A 22,352-nucleotide genomic window follows, 5' to 3' on the forward strand; every position below is an offset into this window, starting at 1 on the left:
GAGTGTTAGAGAGGCAAGAAAGAGAGTGGAACAGAGAGAGAGTGAGTGTCAGGAAGAGACAGAGAGAGGGGAAGTCAGGCAGAGAGTGTGTGTGTCAGGAAGAGAGAGCAAGTGTCATGAGGGAGAGAGACACTGTCAGGGTGTGAGAGAGAGAGACAATGTCAGGGAGTGAGAGAGGGAGAGAGTGTCAGGGAGAGAGGGGGAGTGGGAGTGAGGAGGAGAGTGAGGGAGGGGGAGTAAGAAAAAGACAGGAAGAGAGAGAGGGAGGGGGAGTAAGAAAAAGACAGGAAGAGAGAGAGGGAGGGGCAATGAGCATGGGGGGCAAGCAGGAGAGAGAGATGAGAGAGAGGGATGGGAAGTGAGAAGGAGAGAGAGGGGAGAAATAGATAGAAGGGGGAGGGGGAGTAAGAAGGAGAGGGGGGAGAGAGCAGGAGAGAGAGCAAGTGGGAGTGAGCATGAGAGAAAAGGAGGGGGAGAGAGGGGAGGTGAGCAGGAGAGAGAGAGGGGGGAGAGAAGGAGAGAGAGAGTAAAAGAGAGGGAAGAGAGAGAGAGAGGAAGGGGCAATGAGCCTGAGGGGGCGGGGGGGGGGGGGGGTGAGCAGGACAGAGACATGGATGGGAAGTGAGAAGGAGAGAGAGGGGAGAAATAGATAGAAGGGGGAGGAGGAGTGAGAAGATGAGCGAGAGAGAGGGAGGGGGAGAGAGCAGGAGAGAGAGAGAGAGTGGGAGTGAGCACGAGAGAAAAGGAGGGGGAGAAAGGGAGGTGAGCAGGAGAGAGAGAGAGGGGGAGAGAAAGAGAGAGAGAGAGAGAGAGAGAGAGAGTAAAAGAGAGAGAAGAGAGAGAGGAAGGGGTAGTGAGCAGGAGAAAGAGAGGGGGAGAGAGTGGGAGTGAGCAGGAGAGAGATGGGGAGAGGGAGTGGGAAGTGAGAAGGAGAGGGGGTAGTGAGCAGGAGAGAGAAGCAAGGGAGAGAGAGTGAGTGGGAGTTAGCAGGAGAGATAGGGTGGGGAGAGGGAGGAGGAGTGAGCAGGAGAGTATTACCTGATTACTGCACACTGCACAGGCCTCTGAGGGGGGGGTGGGGGGTGACGTCACGACATTAGGCCCCACCTCCTAAATACCCATGAATCGTGACACTGCACTCCCTGCTGAAGGCTAGGTAGGGGGTGGAGCAGAGCGGGCAAGACAGGCTGGGACAATGTTTGACATTGTATGGGCCCCCAGGCCTCCCTCCACCATGCTACATCCCCCATGGTCATTCTGCTCTGCGGCTGGGGCTGAAGGCGGAGCAGCGGGTCTTGGAGGTATCCCGTGGCAGGGTGCAGGGGGAGCTGCAGGCCCTGGAAGCAGCCAGGGCTCCATAGCAGCTGCATCCTCTGCACACTCTGTAGTTATGCCACTGGGTTGAACTAGAGATGTGTGGCGGACACTTTTCAGGTTTTGTATTTTAGATCTGGATCCCTACTCGTGTTTTGGATCTGGATTGGTTTTGCCAAAACCACCCTTTCGGGTTTTGGTTTTGGATCTGGATAATTTTTTTTAAAAACATCTAAAATAACAGAATTTGGGGTTAACTTTGATCTTACAGCATTATTAACCCCAACATCCATTTCCACTAATTTCCAGTCTATTCTGAACACCTCACACCTCACAATATTGTTTTCAGGCCAAAAGGTTGCACCGAGGTGGCTGGATGACTAAGCTAAGCAACACAAGTGTGCGGCACAAACACCTGGCCCATCTAGGAGTGGCACTGCAGTGGCAGACAGGATGGCAGTTTTAAAAACTAGGCCCCAAAGAACACATAATGCAAAGGAAAAAAAGAGGTGCAAGATGGCATTGTCTTGGGCCCTCCCATCCACCCTTATGTTGTTTAAACAGGACATGCACAGTTTAATAAACCCATCATTTCAGCGACAGGTGGTCCCCCTGGAAAAAGCTTGCCAAGTCCTCCGAATCGTAGCTAGCTACAAACATACCACCTCCATATTTGATGACTTTTTCACATTATGAGAAAAGGCAAGAGGAAGAGGACAGTGTCAACAAGGTGAATAAAAAATTAAAGAGGCACACGCAATCAGGAACAACACACAGGCTTTCACCTCCACTCCTATATTGGTGTGGAACAGAAAGGACTTCAAAAAAGCAAATTTCTCTAACGTCCTAGAGGATGCTGGGGACTCCGTAAGGACCATGGGGATAGACGGGCTCCGCAGGAGACATGGGCACTTTAAGAAAGAATTTAGTTCCTGGTGTGCACTGGCTCCTCCCTCTATGCCCCTCCTCCAGACCTCAGTTTGATACTGTGCCCAGAGGAGCTGGGTTCTTTTCAGTGAGCTCTCCTGAGTTTACTGATAGAAAGTATTTTGTTAGGTTTTTTATTTTCAGGGAGCTCTGCTGGCAACAGACTCCCTGCATCGTGGGACTGAGGGGAGAGAAGCAGCCCTACTCTCTGAAGCTAGGTCCTGCTTCTTTGGCTGCTGGACACCATTAGCTCCAGAGGGATTGGTACGCAGGATCTCACCCTAGCCGTCTGTCCCAGAGCCGCGCCGCAGCCCCCCTCGCAGAGCCGGAAGGTAGAAGCCGGGTGAGTATGAGAAGAAAAGAAGACTTCAGAGGCGGCAGAAGACTTCATGATCTTCACTGAGGTAACGCACAGCACTGCAGCTGTGCGCCATTGCTCCCACACACCTCACATACTCCGGTCACTGTAAGGGTGCAGGGCGCAAGGGGGGGCGCCCTGGGCAGCAATATAAACCTCTTATTTGGCAAAAGGAGCATATATACAGCTGGAGACTGTATATATGCAGGAGCCCCCGCCAATTTTACACTTTTAGCGGGACAGAAGCCCGCCGTCGAGGGGGCGGGGCTTCTCCCTCAGCACTCACCAGCGCCATGTTTTTCTCCACAGCACCGCTGAGAGGAAGCTCCCCGGACTCTCCCCTGCTTATACCACTGTAGAAGAGAGGGTTTTAAAGAAGGGGAGGGGGCACATAATTCGGCGCAGATAATAACAGCGCTACTGGGTAAACATTAAATTGCTGTGTTTTTTCCTGGGTCATATAGCGCTGGGGTGTGTGCTGGCATACTCTCTCTCTGTCTCTCCAAAGGGCCTTGTGGGGGAATTATCTTCAGATGAGCATTCCCTGAGTGTGTGGTGTGTCGGTACATGTGTGTCGACATGTCTGAGGTAAAAGGCTCTCCTAAGGAGGAGATGGAGCAAATGTGTGTGTGAGTGGTGTCTCCGTCGACAACGCCGACACCTGATTGGATATGTGAAATTAAGTGCTGAGATAAATTTTTTGCACAAAAGTTAAAAGAACAGACAGGGAATCTACCCATGTCTGTCCCTATGTCGCAGAGACCTTCAGAGTCTCACAAAGCTCACTATCCAAAATAATAGACACTGATATCGACACGGAGTCTGACTCCAGTGTCGACTACGATAATGCAAAGTTACAGCCAAAACTGGCAGAAAAGTATTCAATATATGATTATTGTAATAAAAGATGTCTTGCATATCACTGATGACTCATCTGTCCCTGACACGAGGGTACACATGTTTAACGGGAAGAAAGCTGAGGTAAATTTCCCTCCTATCATGAAGAAAAAGAGCGGGAATCTCCAGACAAGAGACTGCAGATTCCCACAAAGAATTCTCAGGGAGTATCCTTTCCCTACTAGGGCCAGGATACGATGGGAATCTTCCCCTAGGGTGGACAAAGCTTTGTCACGTTTACCCAAAAGGTAGCGCTGACTTGACAGCTATCCTCAGGGATCCTGCAGATAGCATGCAGTAAAAGTATTTTGAAGTCCAATTACACACATTCTGGTACACTACTCAGACCGGCGATTGTGTCGGCATGGGTTTATAGCGCTGTAGCAGCGTGGACAAGATACCTTATCAGCGGAGATTGAAACCCTAGATAAGGATACCATATTATTGACCCTAGTATATGTATATATATATATATTTATATATATATATATATATATATATATATATAAGTTGCTGTCATATATATATATATATATATATATATATATAAAACATGCCCAAAGAGACATTAGTCTACTGGGTTCTAGAGTCAACGCTATGTCGATTTCTGCTAGACGTGTCCTGTGGAACATGCAATGGACAGGTGATGCCGACTAAAAGAGGCATATGGAAGGTTTACCTTACAAGGCTGAGGAATTGTGTGGAGAAGGGCTCTCGGACCTGGTCTCCACAGCTATAGCTGGTAATTCTGATCTTTTGCCTTATATTCCCTCACAGCCTAAGAAAGCACGACATTATCAAATGCAGTCCTTTCGGTCGCAGAATAACAAGAAAGTACGAGGAGCGTCCTTTCTTACCAGAGGTAAGGGCACAGGGCACAGCTAGTTCCCAGGAACAGAAGTCCTCCCCGGCCTCTACTAAATCCACCGCATGACGCTGGAGCTCCACTAAGGGAGTCCGTCCCAGTGGGAGCACGTCTTCGACTCTTCAGCCACATCTGAGTTCACTCACAGGTGGTTCCCGGGGCAATAAAAATTGTTTCTCAGGGTTACAAGCTGGAATTCGAAAGGTGCCTCCTCACCGGTTTTTCCTTATCGGACCTACCGGCTTCTCCCCCAGAAAGGGAGATAATATTTTATACAATTCACACAATGTATCTCCAACAGGTGGTGCTCAAGGTTCCCCTCCTGCAACAAGGAAGGCGATATGACTCAACCTTGGCTGTAGTCCCGAAACCGTACGGTTCGGTCAGACCTATTTTAAAATTAAAATCTCTGAACCTATACGGGAAAAGGTTCAAATTTAAAGTGGAATCGCCCAGAGCGATCATTGCCAGCCTGGAAGGGGGGCATTTGATGGTGTATCTAGACATAAAGACTGCATACCTTCATGTTCCCATTTATCCACCCCATCAGGCGTACCTGACAATTGCGGTACAGGATTGTCATTACCAATTTCAGGGTAATTGGCGGAAATAATGGTGCTCCTACGCAAGCAAGGAGTCACAGTTATCCCATACTTGGACGATCTCCTAATAAGGGCGAGATCAAAAGAGCAGTTGTTGAACAGCGTGTCACTTTCGCTGAAGGTGTCACAGCAACACGGCTGGATTCTCAATTTCCCGAGGTCACAGTTGGTTCCTATAACTCGTCTGCCCTTCTTGGGTATGATTCTGGATACAGACCAGAAATGGGTTTACCTTCAGAGAGAGAAGGCCCAGGAACTCATGACTCTAGTCAGGGACCTATTGAAACCAAGACAGGTGTCAGTGCATCACTGCACTCGAGTCCTGGGAAAAACATTCCCTTCGGCAGGTTCCATGCGAGGACTTCAAATGGGACCTACTGGACAAGTGGTCCGGGTCACATCTACAGATTCATCAGTTGATCACCCTATCCCCCAGGGCCAGGGTATCTCTCCTGTGGTGTCTGCAGAGTGCTCACCTTCTAGAGGGCCGCAGATTCTGCATTCAGGACTGGATCCTGGTGACCACGGACGCAAGCCTCCGAGGCTGGGGAGCAGTCACACAGGGAAGAAATTTCCAAGGTCTTTGGTCAAGTCAAGAGACTGGTCTTCACATCAACATATTGGAACTAAGGGCCATATACAACGCCCTACGTCAAGCGGAGACCTTTCTTCGCGACCAACCGGTTCTGATCCAGTCAGACAACGTCACCGCAGTAGCTCATGTAAACCGCCAAGGTGGCACAAGGAGCAGAGTGGCGATGGCGGAAGCCAACAGAATTCTTCGCTGGGCGGAGAATCATGTAAGAGCACTGTCAACAGTGTTCATTCCGGAAGTGAACAACTGGGAAGCAGACTTCCTCACCAGACATACGTCCTGGAGAGTGGAGACTTCATCAGGAAGTCTTCGCACAGATTGCAGTTCGGTGGGGACTGCCACAGATAGACATGATGGCGTCCCGCTTCAACAAAAAGCTGCAGAGTTATTGCGCCTAGTCAAGAGACCCTCAGGCAGTAGCGGTAGACACCCAAGTGACACCGTGGGTGTTCCAGTCAGTCTATGTATTTCCTCCTCTTCCTCTCATACCCAAGGGTTGAGAATAATAAGAAAAAGGAGGAGTGAGAATAATCCTCATTGTTCCAGATTGGCCACGAAGAATCTGGTATCCGGATCTGCAGGAAATGCTTACAGAAGATCCGTGGCCTCTTCCTCTAAGGCAGGACCTGTTGCAATAGGGCCCATGTCTGTTTCAAGACTTACCGCGGCTGCGTTTGACGGCATGGCGGTTGAACGCCGGATCCTAGCAGAAAAAGGCATTCCGTATATGGCGAAAATATGTTTCTTGGTGTGAGGCCAGGAATGCTCCTACGGAAGAATTCCATCTGGGCCGTTTCCTTCACTTCCTACAAGCTGGAGTGAATTTGGGCCTAAAACTTAGGCTCCATTAAGGTTCAGATTTCGGCCCTATCCATTTTCTTTCAAAAATAATTGGCTTCTCTCCCAGAAGTTCAGACTTTTGTGAAGGGAGTGCTGCATTTTCAGCCTCCTTTTGTACCTCTGGTGGAGCCCTGGGACCTTAACGTGGTGTTAAGTTTCCTTAAGTCACACTGGTGAACCACCTAAAACGGTAGAGTTAAAATATTTCACTTGGAAGGTGGTCATGTTAACTTATTAGCCTTGGCTTCGGCTAGGCAAGTGTCGGAATTGGCGGCTTTGTCTCATAAAAGCCCCTATCTGGTTCCCATGTCGATAGAGCGGAGTTGCGGACACGTCCTCAATTCCTGCCTAAGGTGGTATCATCCTTTCATATGAACCAGCCTATGGTGGTGCCTGTGGCTACGTGTGACTTGGAGGACTCCAAGTCCCAGGATGTGGTCAGGGCTTTGAAAATTTACGTAGCCAGAACGGCTAGAGTCAGAAAAACAGAATCACTGTTTGTCCTGTATGCTGCTAACAAGCTTGGCGCTCCTGCTTCAAAGCAGACTATTGCCCGCTGGATTTGTAACACCATTCAGCAGGCTCATTCTACGACTGGATTGCCATTGCCTAAATCGGTTAGGGCCCATTCCACTAGGAAGGTGGGCTCTTCTTGGGCGGCTGCCTGAGGGGTCTCGGAATTACAGTTGTGCCGAGCTGCTACTTGGTCAGGTTCAAACACTTTTGCTAAGTTCTACAAGTTTGATATCCTGGCTGAGGAGGACCTCATGTGTACTCAATCGGTGCTGCAGAGTCATCCGCACTCTCCCGCCCGTTTGGGAGCTTTGGTATAATCCCCATGGTCCTTACGGAGTCCCCAGCATCCTCTAGGACGTTAGAGAAAATAAGATTTTACTTACCGGTGAATCTATTTCTCGTAGTCCGTAGAGGATGCTGGGCGCCCGTCCCAAGTGCGGACTTCTTCTGCAATACTTGTATATAGTTATTGCTTCAATAAGGGTTATGTTATAGTTGCATCAGTCCTGAACTGATGATATGTTGTTTTCATACTGTTAACTGGGTAGTTATCACAAGTTATACGGTGTGATTGGTGTGGCTAGTATGAATCTTGCCCTTGGATTAACAAAATCCTTTCCTCGTACTGTCCGTCTCCTCTGGGCACAGTTTCTCTAACTGAGGTCTGGAGGAGGGGCATAGAGGGAGGAGCCAGTACACACCAGGAACTATATTCTTTCTTAAAGTGCCCATGTCTCCTGCGGAGCCCGTCTATCCCCATGGTCCTTACGGAGTCCCCAGCATCCTCTACGGACTACGAGAAATAGATTTACCGGTAAGTAAAATCTTATTATTTAATTATTAATTACCACATTACTGGACAAACTGAAAAACTAAGGGCCAAAGCCTCCTTCTCCATTTTCAGGGATTAAGATAATCTCGGATTTAATGCTGGGATGCAAATAAACCGGTGTATACCACAGGATCAAGAGTTCATATTTTCCCCTCCACGGAGTCTAGAGACTTATTTTGTGAAAATATCGTGGGTTCCTTTTTTCCACATTTTTTTATTGCATTTTTATTTACATATTTTGTGGCAGATGCCCTATTTTTGTTTTTCACAGCTCCCAGTTACACGCATGTGTGCATACCTGTGTGTCTTGTTTATTACATTCATATTAAGGGGTGGTATTCCTGTGACCGGCGGTCAGCAGACCGACGGTCACATGACCCCCCCCCCCCCCCAAAATATCACCCCCTCACTATCCCGACGGTTGGCATACCGACCAACAGGGACTATTTCCACTCATGGGTGTCTACGACACCCATAGAGTGGGAATAGAATCCGTGCACAGGTCGCCACCGAGCCCGCAGTGTGGTGAGCGCAGCAAGACCACAAGGGGCTTGCTGCACTCACCCCTCCCTGCCGGGATTCCGGCGTCGGTATGCTGCCAGGATCCCAGCATCGGTATGCCGACCGGCAGTCAGGAGACCATCGGTCAGCCATACCACACTCCATATTAAAGTACTAAGCACGATTTTTTTTTGTTATTGAGCCCCTGCCCTAGTGGAGCTTACCACTCTACAGTTCAAACTCATTTCATACCATAAGTATGAGTGTGAGAGGAAGCAATGCTAACGTCTGTGGCCACATCATGCCTCAGCCTGGCAAGCTAGACATCTTTCTGGCTGTAAGCCACCATGAGACTCCATGCTGGGCCTTATTCAGTAACTGTGCCTCACAGGAGCTCCTGGTCCATCTAGTGCTGCAGTGCAATGGAAACAATGCAAGATCTCTGAAACTCTGTTCTTCTAACACCGCAAGGTCTTGTGATAACCCTAATGCACATCTTCTAAATAAATAATCCAAAAATGTGGAACATCAAAATTAAGGTTGACTAACGTGAAATAATTGAGAAGAACCTCTCTCTAATGGTCCAGCAGAAAACATCATGGTTACCTCTCCGGAAATTGCGCTGGATTATAATTCAGTCTCTTCTGAGTCACACTGATTTTGGCCACAAATGTGGTGTCTCCCCACTTTCTTTAAAAACACTTCAGCAATTTCCATTTCCACCTTTGCGGCTAGTTTTCACAAATCTGTTTGTGATGTTGAAGCTTGTTTCATATCTGCTCTAAGCTTTCATTTAAACCTAGGATCAAGTACAGCAGCACCCCTGGATTTATACAGGCATAGGCAGCACCCCTGGAGAATTAAACAGCACAACAGACAGGCAACAGCACCCCTGGACTTAAACGGCAGTGGGGCAGCACCCCTGGACTGATAGGGCAGAGGGGAAGCACCCCATATAGGGCAGCACGCCTGGAATGATGTGGCAAAGAAAAGACATGCCAGATGGAATCGTCCTTGGGCCCTCCCAACCACCTTTTATGTTGTATAAACAGGACATGCACACTTTAACCAACCAATCATTTCAGCGACATGGTCTGCCACACGACTGTGGCTGAAATGATTGGTTTGTTTGGGCCCCCACCAAAAAAGAAGCAATTAATCTCTCCTTGCACAAACTGGCTTCACAGTGGCAAGATGTTGTCCTCATCCTCAGATTCCACCCCCCCCCCCCTTTCAGTGTTTGCATCCTCATCCTCACTGAGAAATAATATTCAAACAAACAAACCACATCATTTAGGTGTCAGTGGACTGCTTACGCTATTACCCAAAGTTTCTGAACTTGACAATGACTTATGATGAATGCGCTGCAGGTGACGTATAAGGTAGGATATTCCTAGGTGGTTAACATCCTTACCCCTACTTATTATGGATTGACAAAGGCAACAGATGGCTTGACACCTTTTGTCCGGATTTGTGGATAAATAATACCACACCAAAGAGGTGGCTTTTTTGGTATTTTGTCCAGGCATGACAATGGTTTTTTTCATCCCATGGCCAACAACTGTCTCCACTAGTGCCTTATTCAAACATACCACATCACCATCAGAATCCTCATCTTCAACTTCCTCCGCAGCGCCAGCTACACCCATATCCTCCTCATCCTGGACTTCTACAGTAACATCCTCAATCTCAATATCAGCAACTGGACTGGCGATGCTCCTCTCAGCACTTGCAGGGGGTGTGCAAATGGTGGTAGGAGCCTCCTCTTCCCATACAGTGTTGTGAAGGTCAGGCCTAGACATTGCAACTGCAGACAGTGCCAGCCCCCCTGTATTTTCACAACACCCCTGTAATTTTACAGCATATATACAGGGCCAGTGTACATTGATTTTCACTGCACCCTAGAAGTATTACAGCATACAAGACAGGGCCAATGTAAATTGATTTTCACTGCACCCTATAATTATTACAGCATACAAGACAGGGCCAGTGTACATTGATTTTCACTGCACCCCTGCATTTTTATAGCACACAGGGTCAGTGTAATGTTATTTTAACAAAAACACCCCTATATTTTATTGCATACAGCAGTGTGCTTTTAATTTTTAACAACTGCACCCCTGAATTTTTATAGCATACAGGGCCAGTGTAATGTTATTGAAACAGAAACACCCCTATATTTTACAGCATACAGCAGTGTGCTTTTAATTTTTAATAACTGCACCCCTGAATTTTAATAGCATACAGGGCCAGTGTAATGTTATTTAAACAGCAGCACTCCTATATTTTATTGCATACAACAGTGTGCTTTTACTTTTTAACAACTGCACCCCTGAATTTTTTATAGCATACAGGGCTAGTGTAATGTTATTTGAACAGCAATGCTCCTATATTTCACAGAATACAGCAGTGTGCTTTTAATTTTAACAACTGCACCCCTGAATTTTAATAGCATACAGGGCCAGTGTAATGTTATTTAAACAGCAGCACTCCTATATTTTACGGCATACAACAGTGTGCTTTTAATTTTTAACAACTGCACCCCTGAATTTTTTATAGCATACAGGGCCAGTGTAATGCTATTTGAACAGCAATGCTCCTATATTTCACAGAATACAGCAGTGTGATTTTAATTTTTAACAACTGCACCCCTGAATTTTAATAGCATACAGGGCCAGTGTAATGTTATTTGAACAGCAACACCCCTATATTTTACAGCTTATAGCAGTGTGCTTTTAATTTTTAACAACTGCACCCCTGAATATTTACAACATACAGGACCAGCAGCACCCCTATATTTTACAGCATACAGGAGCAGAGTGCTTTTAATTTTTAACAACTGCACCCCTGAATTTTTACAACATACTGGTCCAGCAGCACCCCTATATTTTACAGCATAGAGGAGCAGTGTGCTTTTTATTTTTAACAACTGCACCCCTGAATTTTTATAGCATACAGGGCCAGTGTAATGTTTTTTGAACGGCAGCATCCCAATTTTTTACAGCATACAGGAGCAGTGTGCTTTTAATTATTAACAACTGCACCCCTGAATTATTACAACATATAGGGCCAGCAGCACCCTTATATTTTACAGCATACAGAAGGAGGACAGTGCTCCTACACCCTGTACAACACAGTGACAGCCAGGACAGCAACACCTATGTACAGCTGCAGCACCCAGTCATAACAGCACATGAAACACCAGTGACAGCCAGGATAACACCCCTAACACAGCACAGGTACACCACAGTGACTGCAGCACCCCTACAGAGAACACAATAACCCTACCCGACACCACCACCCAGAGAGAGAGAGACAAAGGTCTGTCTCCCTCCCGCTCCAAGTCCGGAGTGAAAATGGTGGCGGCATGCGTCTGTTTATATGGGATCCAAAACCTGCGAGAATCCGACAGTGGGATGATGACATTTTGCCTCATTCTGGTTTCCGAGTCTGGTGGGAAGTCCCGAGCCGGACTCGAATCCGGGCTCGAAACGGGATTTTCGGAGGGGGGGGGGGGGGGTTTCGATTCTCTAGGCACCGAACCCGCTCATCTCTAGCTTGGTCCCCGTGTTTTGTTTTTGGTTCTAAGTCATCACCGTATTTTGGCAAAACCACCGCAAGTGTTTTTATTCAGATTTCATTTATGTTTAAAATTGATAAAACAATGATTATATAAAAGTGAAAATATGTATATATTAATGTTTGTTCTTCATAGGCTCCTACATGGCTGGATAGTTCTGGACCAAACTTGGGGCCTAATTCAGACCTGATCATAGCAGCAAATATGTTAGCCGATGGGCAAAACCATGTGCACTGCAAGGGGGGCAGATATAACATGTGCAGAGAGAGTTAGATTTGGATGGGTTATATTGCTTCTGTGCAGGGTAAGTACTGGCTGCTTTCTTTTTAAACTGCAATTTAGAATTCAGTTTTAACACACCCCACCCAAATCTAACACTCTCTGCAAATGTTCTATCTGGAAATGGATAGAAGTGTATCATCTTGTCTCCTTTCCCAATTCACTAACCAATGGATCGTGACATTATACAACAAGGGGTTGGGGTGGGAGGTGGGGGCTAATGATGAGAAGCACAGTGATTAGCTGTGCCTCCCCTCTGGGAACTCCCCAGGAAGGGAACATTGTTAAGTTGGCAAGTATGCTACTTGTAGGCAGGGCCGGCTCTACCATTAGGCAGCTGCCTAAGGCTCTGGGATCCGGAGGACGGGGGTGCCACAGAGTCTGCCTATCACAAAATTAAGGATGTCTCTGAAAGAAATATTCTTGTTGTACTGGAGGCAAGTGGTGGTTGTGGAACTTTATTAATCATACTTTCATATGAAGGGCTGGGAAGTGGGTATTGGTGGTGGTTAGGGGCAGTAGGCTGATGTTTTGCCTAGGTTGCCAAGAGACCTTGCACAGGCCCTGCTTATGGGGATGGGAGTCGAATGAGAAATGCTCGATTGTTGATGTTGCCACAATTCTAAAAAAAAAATATACAACTAAAACATCTGGTCATGAAACAATAACATTTTTCTACAAGATTCTACAACATTGATTTTTACACTTTGAAACATAAGATTTAGTTTGGAAGCTACTGTAGCTGCTCTCTATTTCTGAGTCGTGCATAAGAAGACAGGCGGAGCCAATCAGAATACACAATATTAAAAAAAACCATTGATGGTGAGTAATCATTATTAACTCACTATCATTTGAAAATCCAATCAGAAGTGAAGCTTCGATAGAACCGATGTTTCATCAGTTATGTTTCTTCCCTAGCTCCTACCTGCTTGTCTTGGTAGTGGATTTGCCCTTGGTACTGAGGGCCGGCTTCTGACCAGCGCACAATGTCAATGTTCATGGAGTTGAGTTTTTATGGCCACTGCGTGTGCGTAATACTCTCTTGCTCCTACAGCAATGCGTTACATGGTGTGTGTGCACAGGGAAAAAGCTGACGCACAGTATCAGAAATATATTGGAAATATGCTGGGCGGTGACTGGGAGGAGGCTATTTAGACGCCGGTAGACGGTACGTCTTATGGGTGTGATGTAGGCATGTCGATGAAAGTGTTTGCATACACAGACTCTTGCTCACATTGAAGGCCTTTCTCAGATGGAAAATCTGCACCTAGCGCTGTTGCATGTTTCGATGGTGCAATTGATAGTGGCGTCTAAAGACGCACCAAGCAGTTTTACAGCGTGTGAAAAAGTGGGTGTCTCAGTTCTTGCACACTCAGACCCTTAGATGTGCACCAGAGAAATGGCCTGGCTTTCTAGATTATGTGAGGCAGGTTCAGAAGCTCTCTACATTCTGGTCTGACTAGGTGACACTGGGTGGATGCTATGCTGATGTGGGAGCAGGTAAGCAATTTTTTTGTTGTTGTACTGTGCATGCGTTGTTGCTATTGGTTGCAGGCGGGGGTGGCTTGAGAATTTGGATGCAAAGTGACTGACAGTGTGCGTTTACAGGATGTAATGGGGTGGTGCTTGGTCACAAGCAGGCGTGTCGTAAGTGTTTTGTGGGCGACTGTATCTGTATACTCAGTTCCAATGGCCCCATCAGCTTAGATCCGACTGACATTCTGAGCAACCATAGGGGTTGCTCAGATATTCCATGGCGCGATAGTGCGCTTTTGTACAAAAATGGTGAGTTAATGGCGGTTGGTGTTTCTGTACAACTTACACCGGTGCGTCACTATCATATTTTCACAGTAACGATGTGTACAGAGATGCAGTCGTGACATGATTTGTGGCCACCTCTAAATCAGGCCAAATGTCATTAGTAGGGCAGAAATTTTATATATATATGTGTGTGTGTGTGTGTGTGTGTGTGTGTGTGTGTGTGTGTGTGTGTGTGTGTGTGTGTATATATATGTGTGTATGTGTGTATATATATATATATATATATATATATATATATAGATCATACAGTATTTACCATGCAAGGATGAACTGTTTTTATTCCTTTCTTTTATATATATATATATATATATATATATATATATATATCGTATAAAACCATCCCTTACAACTTGTCCTGTCCTTTCAATAGTCCTGCATAAGTCTCCTATCACCCTCATCCCTCATCTCCATCGCGCTGACTGTATACCCTGAAGCAGTGCAGTATATTCATACGTTTCCCCTGAGCCTGCCACTTCCCAGCTTCCGCACATGATAAAATCAGCCTTATTTGGCCGTGAGTCTTCTGTGTCTTATCCCAAGCCACACTGTCATTATTAGATTTATGTATTTGTTCCAAAGTGTTAAGGATCTGCTGTGTTATCCGCAGCTTCTCTCTCTGTGCTTCATAAAGCATTGGCACTTAGCAGAGGAATAGAGAGAGGTGTGAGCTAAACATTGAATGGATTTACTAGAAACTTTATAGCTAGTCTGCTTTGCTGCAAAATGAGTCAAGCAGCAGGTTCAACTATAAAGGGGAAATATGCTCATATTATAGCTAAGTAGTCTTTATTTTCTCTAGAATTTCCTAAAAACGTTCACTAAAGAAATATCTGCAACAATCTTTGTGTATATATTTATTATTAAGAAGGAACAGGAAATATTCATTAAAAAGAAATAATACAGTGTCCCCCAGTGGGCAAATTAACATGAAATATTGTTTAATAAGTCTGTGTCATTACCAAGCAATAACGGTTGAGTAAATCTTCATAAGCAGAGGAAGACCGTGGTTTTGCTCAGCAAGTCTAGTTATGTAAAAGATGTTTTAAAAACAATGACGCTAAGAAGCAATCTGCCGTAGTATCTACATCTGAACCAATGCAAAAGTGCGAATTATAGTACAGCTATACATTTATTACACTATATATGCCTTCTTTGGTATCTATCTATCTATCTATCTATCTATCTATCTATCTATCTATCTATCTATCTATCTATCTATCTATCTATCTATCTATCTATCTATCTATCTATCTATCTATCTATCGTGGAGTATAAAGTGTTTGCCCCCTTCCTGATATCTCCTATTTTTGCATATGTATCACATTTAATTATTTCAGATCATCAAACAAGCTTGCATGTAAGAGAAGGACATCCTGAGTAAGCACAAATTGCAGTTATTAAATGATCATTTTATTTATTGAAGGAAAAAAGTTATCAAACACCAACTGGCCACACAAGGGCAAACACAGGATTTCTGGAGGGGTTTTTCCTAATGTTTGATTTTAGGGTACGTACACACGGTGAGATATTTTCTTTCGATTTTGACTATATATTCAAAATCGCAAGAAAAGTTAGTGCAGATCGCAAGGTGAAAGTCACCTTGCGATCCCGATGCGCGGTCTCGCCAGGTCGGCATCACAAGAAAAGATAGACTCTGCAGGCAAGTCAATCCTTGCTAGATCGGTGTACTATCTAGTTCATGGGTCTTCAACCTGCGGCCCTCCAGCTGCTGTGAAACTACACATCCCAGCATGCACTGCCTCAGTTTTAGCATACCTTAATAGCAAAACTGTGGCAGGGCATGCTGGGATGTGTAGTTTCACAGCAGCTGGAGGGCCGCAGGTTGAAGACCCATGATCTAGTTCATCTCACATGTCAATGACATCTCACATAAGCCAAAATCTCACATAAGTCAAAATCGTAAGCACACATAGTCCATATCTCAAGAAAAGTTAGTCAAAATCTGTGCTATCTGGGCTCCAGGGAGTTCAAGGGAAATCGCAAGTGAAAATCGGGCATAGCAAGGATCTCACCGTGTGTACACACCCTTAAGGTGTGTACACACGGTGAGATCTTTTCTTCCGATTCTGACTATATAGTCAGAATCGGAAGAAAAGATAGTGCAGATCGCAAGGTGACAGTCACCTTGCGATCCCGATTCGATGCCGATGCGCGGCCTTGCGCGGTCGGCATCGGCAGAAAAAATAGACTGTGCAGGCAAGTCAATCTTGACTATCTCTATAGAAGAGATAGTCAAGATTGACACTTAGCCAAAATCGCACATAACCAGGATCGCAAGCACACTCATTATGTGCTTGCGATACTGGCTAAGTGCCGACCCGGCCCCCTGTCGCACAGTGAGAATCGGTTAAGTCCGAATCTCACCGTGTGTACACAACCTTTGAGTGATTGTTGCCAGCCCATAAAGGATGTATAATTAGCATGTAACAGGCTATAGTCTGCCCCACACAGTGTATGTAATACAGTATGTCAGACATATACAGGCCGAATAATTATGGTAACCTCTTACCAGATTCACTCTCTGGTGCGATGACTGAGTTATCAGATCTACAGACACACACACACAGAAGACTTGGTAGGAAAATCTACTGCCACTGGGCATATGCAGCAGCTCCATTACGCCCTTTTTACTGCATGTAGTAACTGCGTGCCAGGCAGGGGAAGGGGGGGTTTCCACCGGGCAACTGCAGACCCCCTTCCCCCCCGCCACCCTCCCAACTGTGTTTGTCTATGCGGTGGGTGGGATTCATCAAAGGTAAAAATGCAGTAATTTCTCATATGCACCATGCTCCGGAATGCAATACATTCCAGAATTTGGGATGTTAGGCAACACCATCTGTAAGTGGTGTTGCCTAATGAAGCCTATGGGCTTCTTTTCATGGGTGTCGTACGGTATGCCGGCGCTCGGGCTCCCGGCGACCAGCATACCGGCGCCGGGAGCCCGACCGCCGGCATACCGACAGCATGGCGAGCGCAAAGGAGCCCCTTGCAAGCTCGCTGCGCTCGCCACGCTGCTGGCACGGTGGCGCGCTACGCGTGCCACACTATTTTATTCTCCCTCCAGGGGGGTCGTGGACCCCCACGAGGGAGAATAGTTGTCGGTATGCCGGGTGTCGGGATTCCGGCGCCGGTATACTGTGCGCCGGTATCCCGACATTCGGCATACAGAAGACCACCCCTTTTCATAATGTGCACTGAGAGGGATCTAATCGGATCCCTCCCCGTCTCCCCTGTGCTGCTTGCTATACTTCACAGTCACAAAAGGACTCTCAGGTCATAAAACCGAAAGTCCTGGTATAGCAAAGGACAGTTCTTATCGGGAGAGCCGTCATTTGGGATTTTTGTAAGCATTCGCCGTTCCTAAACAATGCTATGCTGCGATGATCGGTGGGATACATCACATGAAAATGCAATGCTTGATACATTCTGCTCCATGTGTAAAATAGTTATCGCCCCTTTAGTTCCTCATTCAAACAATGGCCAAAATTGAATTGTTAATTGGGCTCAATTAGATTAGACGCAATCAGGCTTGATTACTGCAAGCCCTGTTGAATCTAAACAACACTTAAACAGACCCAATGTGAAGTTGGTTAAATGGTCTTAACAAGCAGCACTGTACTGTATGCCGTGATTAAAAGAAGTACCAAAAGAGATAAGAAAGAAAGTTATTGAATTATCTGTCTGGAAAGAGCTACAAAGCCATTTCTACGTCTGTCTGACTCTAGCCAATGACAGTGAGAGCTGGTATCTCTAAAGCTGGAGCAATGTCATTGCAAAATGCCGTATTGGAAGGACGTATCTCTTACATCGCTTAGTGTGTACCCAGGATTGTGCGCTCCCGCGGTCGCTAGCGACGGATGCTAGGTTTGATGTGTTGCACATCAAACCTGGTGTCTGTCACTAGCGTCCTTGTTTATGCTAATGAAGGAACATGGTCGTTTCATTTATCATTAACATCATGCCAGTGTGTACTGACAATCTCCGCTGATGGGAATTCATTCCTATGTCGGAACAAATGCCCGTCGCTTCTGTGTGTACCCATACCTCCCAACATGACCCTCTCCAGGAGGAACAAAATGTTCTGTTCCTGGACTTTCCTCTTAATTTATGATTGCCAGCACCTGTGCTGAAACACCTTTCTTATCCACTAACCTGTTCCACGCAGGTGATTGCAATCATACATTAAGAGGAAAGTCCAGAAGTAGAGCACTGTGTCTTCCTGGAGAGGGTCATGTTGGGAGGTATGGTGTACCTAGCTTAACTTGTAGCAATCAATCAGCATGTCTCAAACATTAACCTGGTTATACCTTAGGACCCTATTCTGCCAACACATTCCAACTTGACTAATACAGTCATGAATTACACAGGTTCTGTGGCTGCTTAAAACCAGGTGAAATGCAGGCTTGTAATCAGCCAGCCACAGAACCTGTGTAATTCATGAGTGTCCCAGGATAAAGGGATAATATGGTCAGCCTATAATACGGATGTGGTATGAGTTGCCGGCGGCCGGGTCCCTGGCAGCAGGGCGAGCGCAAATGAGCCCCTTGCGGGCTCGCTGTGCTTGCCATGCTGCGGGCACGGTGGCGTGCTAAGCGCGCCACACTATCTATTCTCCCTCCAGGGGGGTCGTGGACCCCCAAGAGGGAGAAAAGGTGTCGGTATGCCGGTTGTCGGGATTCCGGCGCTGGTATACTGTGCGCTGGGATTCGAACACCCGCATTACTGAATACCACCCTATAATACAGTATGTGAGTGGATGTACTCACTTGTCAGTTCACCCAAAGAATAAATATGTGCGATCCACAGAGGAAACACATTGGGCCAAATGTAACAGAATGAGAGTTTCAGAAAGTGAGAGATTTGGTAAGGTTTTTCAGGGTTTTTTTTTTTAAAGTGGCAATCATTTACACTGCAAAACCAGGTTGATCTTACTGTATAAATGATTGCCACTTAAAAAAAAACTGCAAAACCTTACCAAATCTCTCACTTTCTGAAACTCTCACTCTATTACATTTGGCCCATTGTGTACATTATTTCTTAGTACGTTCTAGTGATGAGCGGGTTCGGTTCGTCGGAATCCGAACCCGCTCGAACTTCACCTTTTTTTGCACGGGTCCGAGCGCGCCCGAACGTCATCATCCCGCAGTCTGATTCTCGCGAGATTCGTATTCTATATAAGGAGCCGCACGTCGCCGCCATTTTTCACTCGTGCATTGGAGATGATCGTGAGAGGACGTGGCGGCGTCCTCTCAGTTTCTATGTTCAGGGGGCTGCAAACATCTGTGCTCAGTGTGCTGCAAATATCTGTGCTCAGTGTGCTGCAAATATCTGTGCTCAGTGTGCTGCAAATATCTACGTCCTCTGCCTGAAAAACGCTCCATATCTGTGCTCAGTGTGCTGCAAATATCTGTGCTCACACTGCTTTATTGTGGGGACTGGGGACCACCAGTATTATATAGGAGGAGTACAGTGCAGAGTTTTGCTGACCAGTGACCAGTGACCACCAGTATTATACGTTCTCTGCCTGAAAAACGCTCCATATCTGTGCTCAGTGTGCTGCAAACATCTGTGCTCACACTGCATTATTGTGGGGACTGGGGCCACCAGTATTATATAGGAGGAGTACAGTGCAGAGTTTTGCTGACCAGTGACCAGTGACCAGCAGTATTATACGTTCTCTGCCTGAAAAACGCTCCATATCTGTGCTCAGTGTGCTGCAAATATCTGTGCTCACACTGCTTTATTGTGGGGACTGGGGACCACCAGTATTATATAGGAGGAGTACAGTGCAGAGTTTTGCTGACCAGTGACCAGTGACCACCAGTATTATACGTTCTCTGCCTGAAAAACGCTCCATATCTGTGCTCAGTGTGCTGCAAACATCTGTGCTCACACTGCTTTATTGTGGGGACTGGGGACCACCAGTATTATATAGGAGGAGTACAGTGCAGAGTTTTGCTGACCAGTGACCAGTGACCAGCAGTATTATACGTTCTCTGCCTGAAAAACGCTCCATATCTGTGCTCAGTGTGCTGCAAATATCTGTGCTCACACTGCTTTATTGTGGGGACTGGGGACCACCAGTATTATATAGGAGGAGTACAGTGCAGAGTTTTGCTGACCAGTGACCACCAGTATTATACGTTCTCTGCCTGAAAAACGCTCCATATTTGTGCTGCATTGTAGTATATATACTTATATAGTAGGAGTACAGTGCATAATTTTGCTGACCACCAGTATATAATATATAGCAGTACAGTACAGTAGGCCACTGCTCTACCTACCTCTGTGTCGTCAAGTATACTATCCATCCATACCTGTTGTGCATTTCAGTTTTGCACAGTTTGCTGACCACCAGTATATAATATATAGCAGTACGGTACAGAAGGCCACTGCTCTACCTACCTCTGTGTCGTCAAGTATACTATCCATCCATACCTGTGGTGCATTTCAGTTTTGCACAGTTTGCTGACCACCAGTATATAATATATAGCAGTACGGTACAGAAGGCCACTGCTCTACCTACCTCTGTGTCGTCAAGTATACTATCCATCCATACCTGTGGTGCATTTCAGTTTTGCACAGTTTGCTGACCACCAGTATATAATATATAGCAGTACGGTACAGAAGGCCACTGCTCTACCTACCTCTGTGCCGTCAAGTATACTATCCATCCATACCTGTGGTGCATTTAAGTTTTACACAGTATATATATATAGTAGGAGGACAGTGCATAATTTTGCTGACCACCAGTATATAATATATAGCAGTACGGTACAGTAGGCCACTGCTCTACCTACCTCTGTGTTGTCAAGTATACTATCCACCCATACCTGTGGTGCATTTAAGTTTTGCACAGTATATATATAGTAGGAGGACAGTGCATAATTTTGCTGACCACCAGTATATAATATATAGCAGTATGGTACAGTAGTCCACTGCTCTACCTACCTCTGTGTCATCAAGTATACTATCCATCCATACCTGTGGTGCATTTTAGTTGTTGTGCGCAGTATATATAGTAGGAGGACAGTGCATTGCCACTCCTAGATGGGCCAGGTGTTTGTGTCGGCCACTTGGGTCGCTTAGCTTAGCCATCCAGCGACCTTGGTGCACCTCTTTTTTTCTTTGCATCATGTGCTGTTTGGGGACTATTTTTTTGAAGTGCCATCCTGTCTGACATTGCAGTGCCACTCCTAGATGGGCCAGGTGTTTGTGTCGGACACTTGGGTTGCTTAGCTTAGTCACACAGCTACCTCATTGCGCCTCTTTTTTTCTTTGCATCATGTGCTGTTTGGGGACTATTTTTTTGAAGTGCCATCCTGTCTGACACTGCAGTGCCACTCCTAGATTGGCCAGGTGTTTGTGTCGGCCACTTGTGTCGCTTAGCTTAGCCATCCAGCGACCTTGGTGCAAATTTTAGGACTAAAAATAATATTGTAATGTGTTAGGTGTTCAGAATAGACTGAAAATTAGTGGAAATGATGGTTATTGAGGTTAATAATACTATGGGATCAAAATGACCCCCAAATTCTATGATTTAAGCTGTTTTTGAGGTTTTTTTGTAAAAAAACACCCGAATCCAAAACACACCCGAATCCGACAAAAAATTTTCAGGGAGGTTTTGCCAAAACGCGTCCGAATCCAAAACACAGCCGCGGAACCGAATCCAAACCCAAAACACAAAACCCGAAAAATTTCCTGTGCACATCAATAGACTACGTTCTGTACAGTAACACCAACTCTCAATTAAAGAGACACGGCACAGCTACAGCACTTGCACCAGTCAGGCAGCATTATGTTAGCAGCTACGGTAAAGTAAAATCACAGTTAAAAGACAAAATAAAAGGCAAGCATTCATGCAATCATGTATCCAGGAGAAGACATTGGTGTCAGTCACAGTGTACAACAGAGAGTTTTATGGACATGCAATCTCCCGAAGGTGCAATGCGCACAGTGGATTCCACTTATTAGATCCACAGACGCCAGCAGTCACTGTCTCTCCGATATAGGCCAGTGTAACACTACAAATGTTGTCACTGCCGGGGGGATAACCGTCTGCAAAAAGCAGTCAGGGAGGACCTAATCACCTCCTAATATAGCAAGCAACCAGATTACAGCAGGTGTTAGCTTGCTAATCAGATAGATTGATATAGGTTACATGCCACTGCTTGTCTGTACTGATAGCAAAGGAAATTCTACAGTAACAGAATTCCTTTGTTCTGTGTTTTAGAAATCTTACACATTAAAGCAGACGGAGGATCATACGCTCTTAAATGCTTCCAGACTGCTTTATACTGTATACTAAAGTCAGTAAATACTTTAGGGCAAGGAGAAAGCTTTTCATAGAAATATGGCAGCAAACAGTGAGCAACTTCTGACTCAATTTCTGATATGTCCTTTC

At 45.9% G+C, this 22,352-nt stretch overlaps 1 protein-coding gene across 4 annotated transcripts in view; it reads left to right on the plus strand.

Moving 5' to 3' along the window:
• CADM3 (cell adhesion molecule 3) overlaps window positions 1–22,352 on the plus strand; it is a 456,644-nt gene that overhangs the window by 396,444 nt on the left and 37,848 nt on the right. The window lies entirely within an intron of this gene.

The sequence above is a fragment of the Pseudophryne corroboree genome, chromosome 12 (assembly GCF_028390025.1).
Source record: "Pseudophryne corroboree isolate aPseCor3 chromosome 12, aPseCor3.hap2, whole genome shotgun sequence".
In the NCBI taxonomy this organism is placed as follows: Eukaryota; Metazoa; Chordata; class Amphibia; order Anura; family Myobatrachidae; genus Pseudophryne; species Pseudophryne corroboree.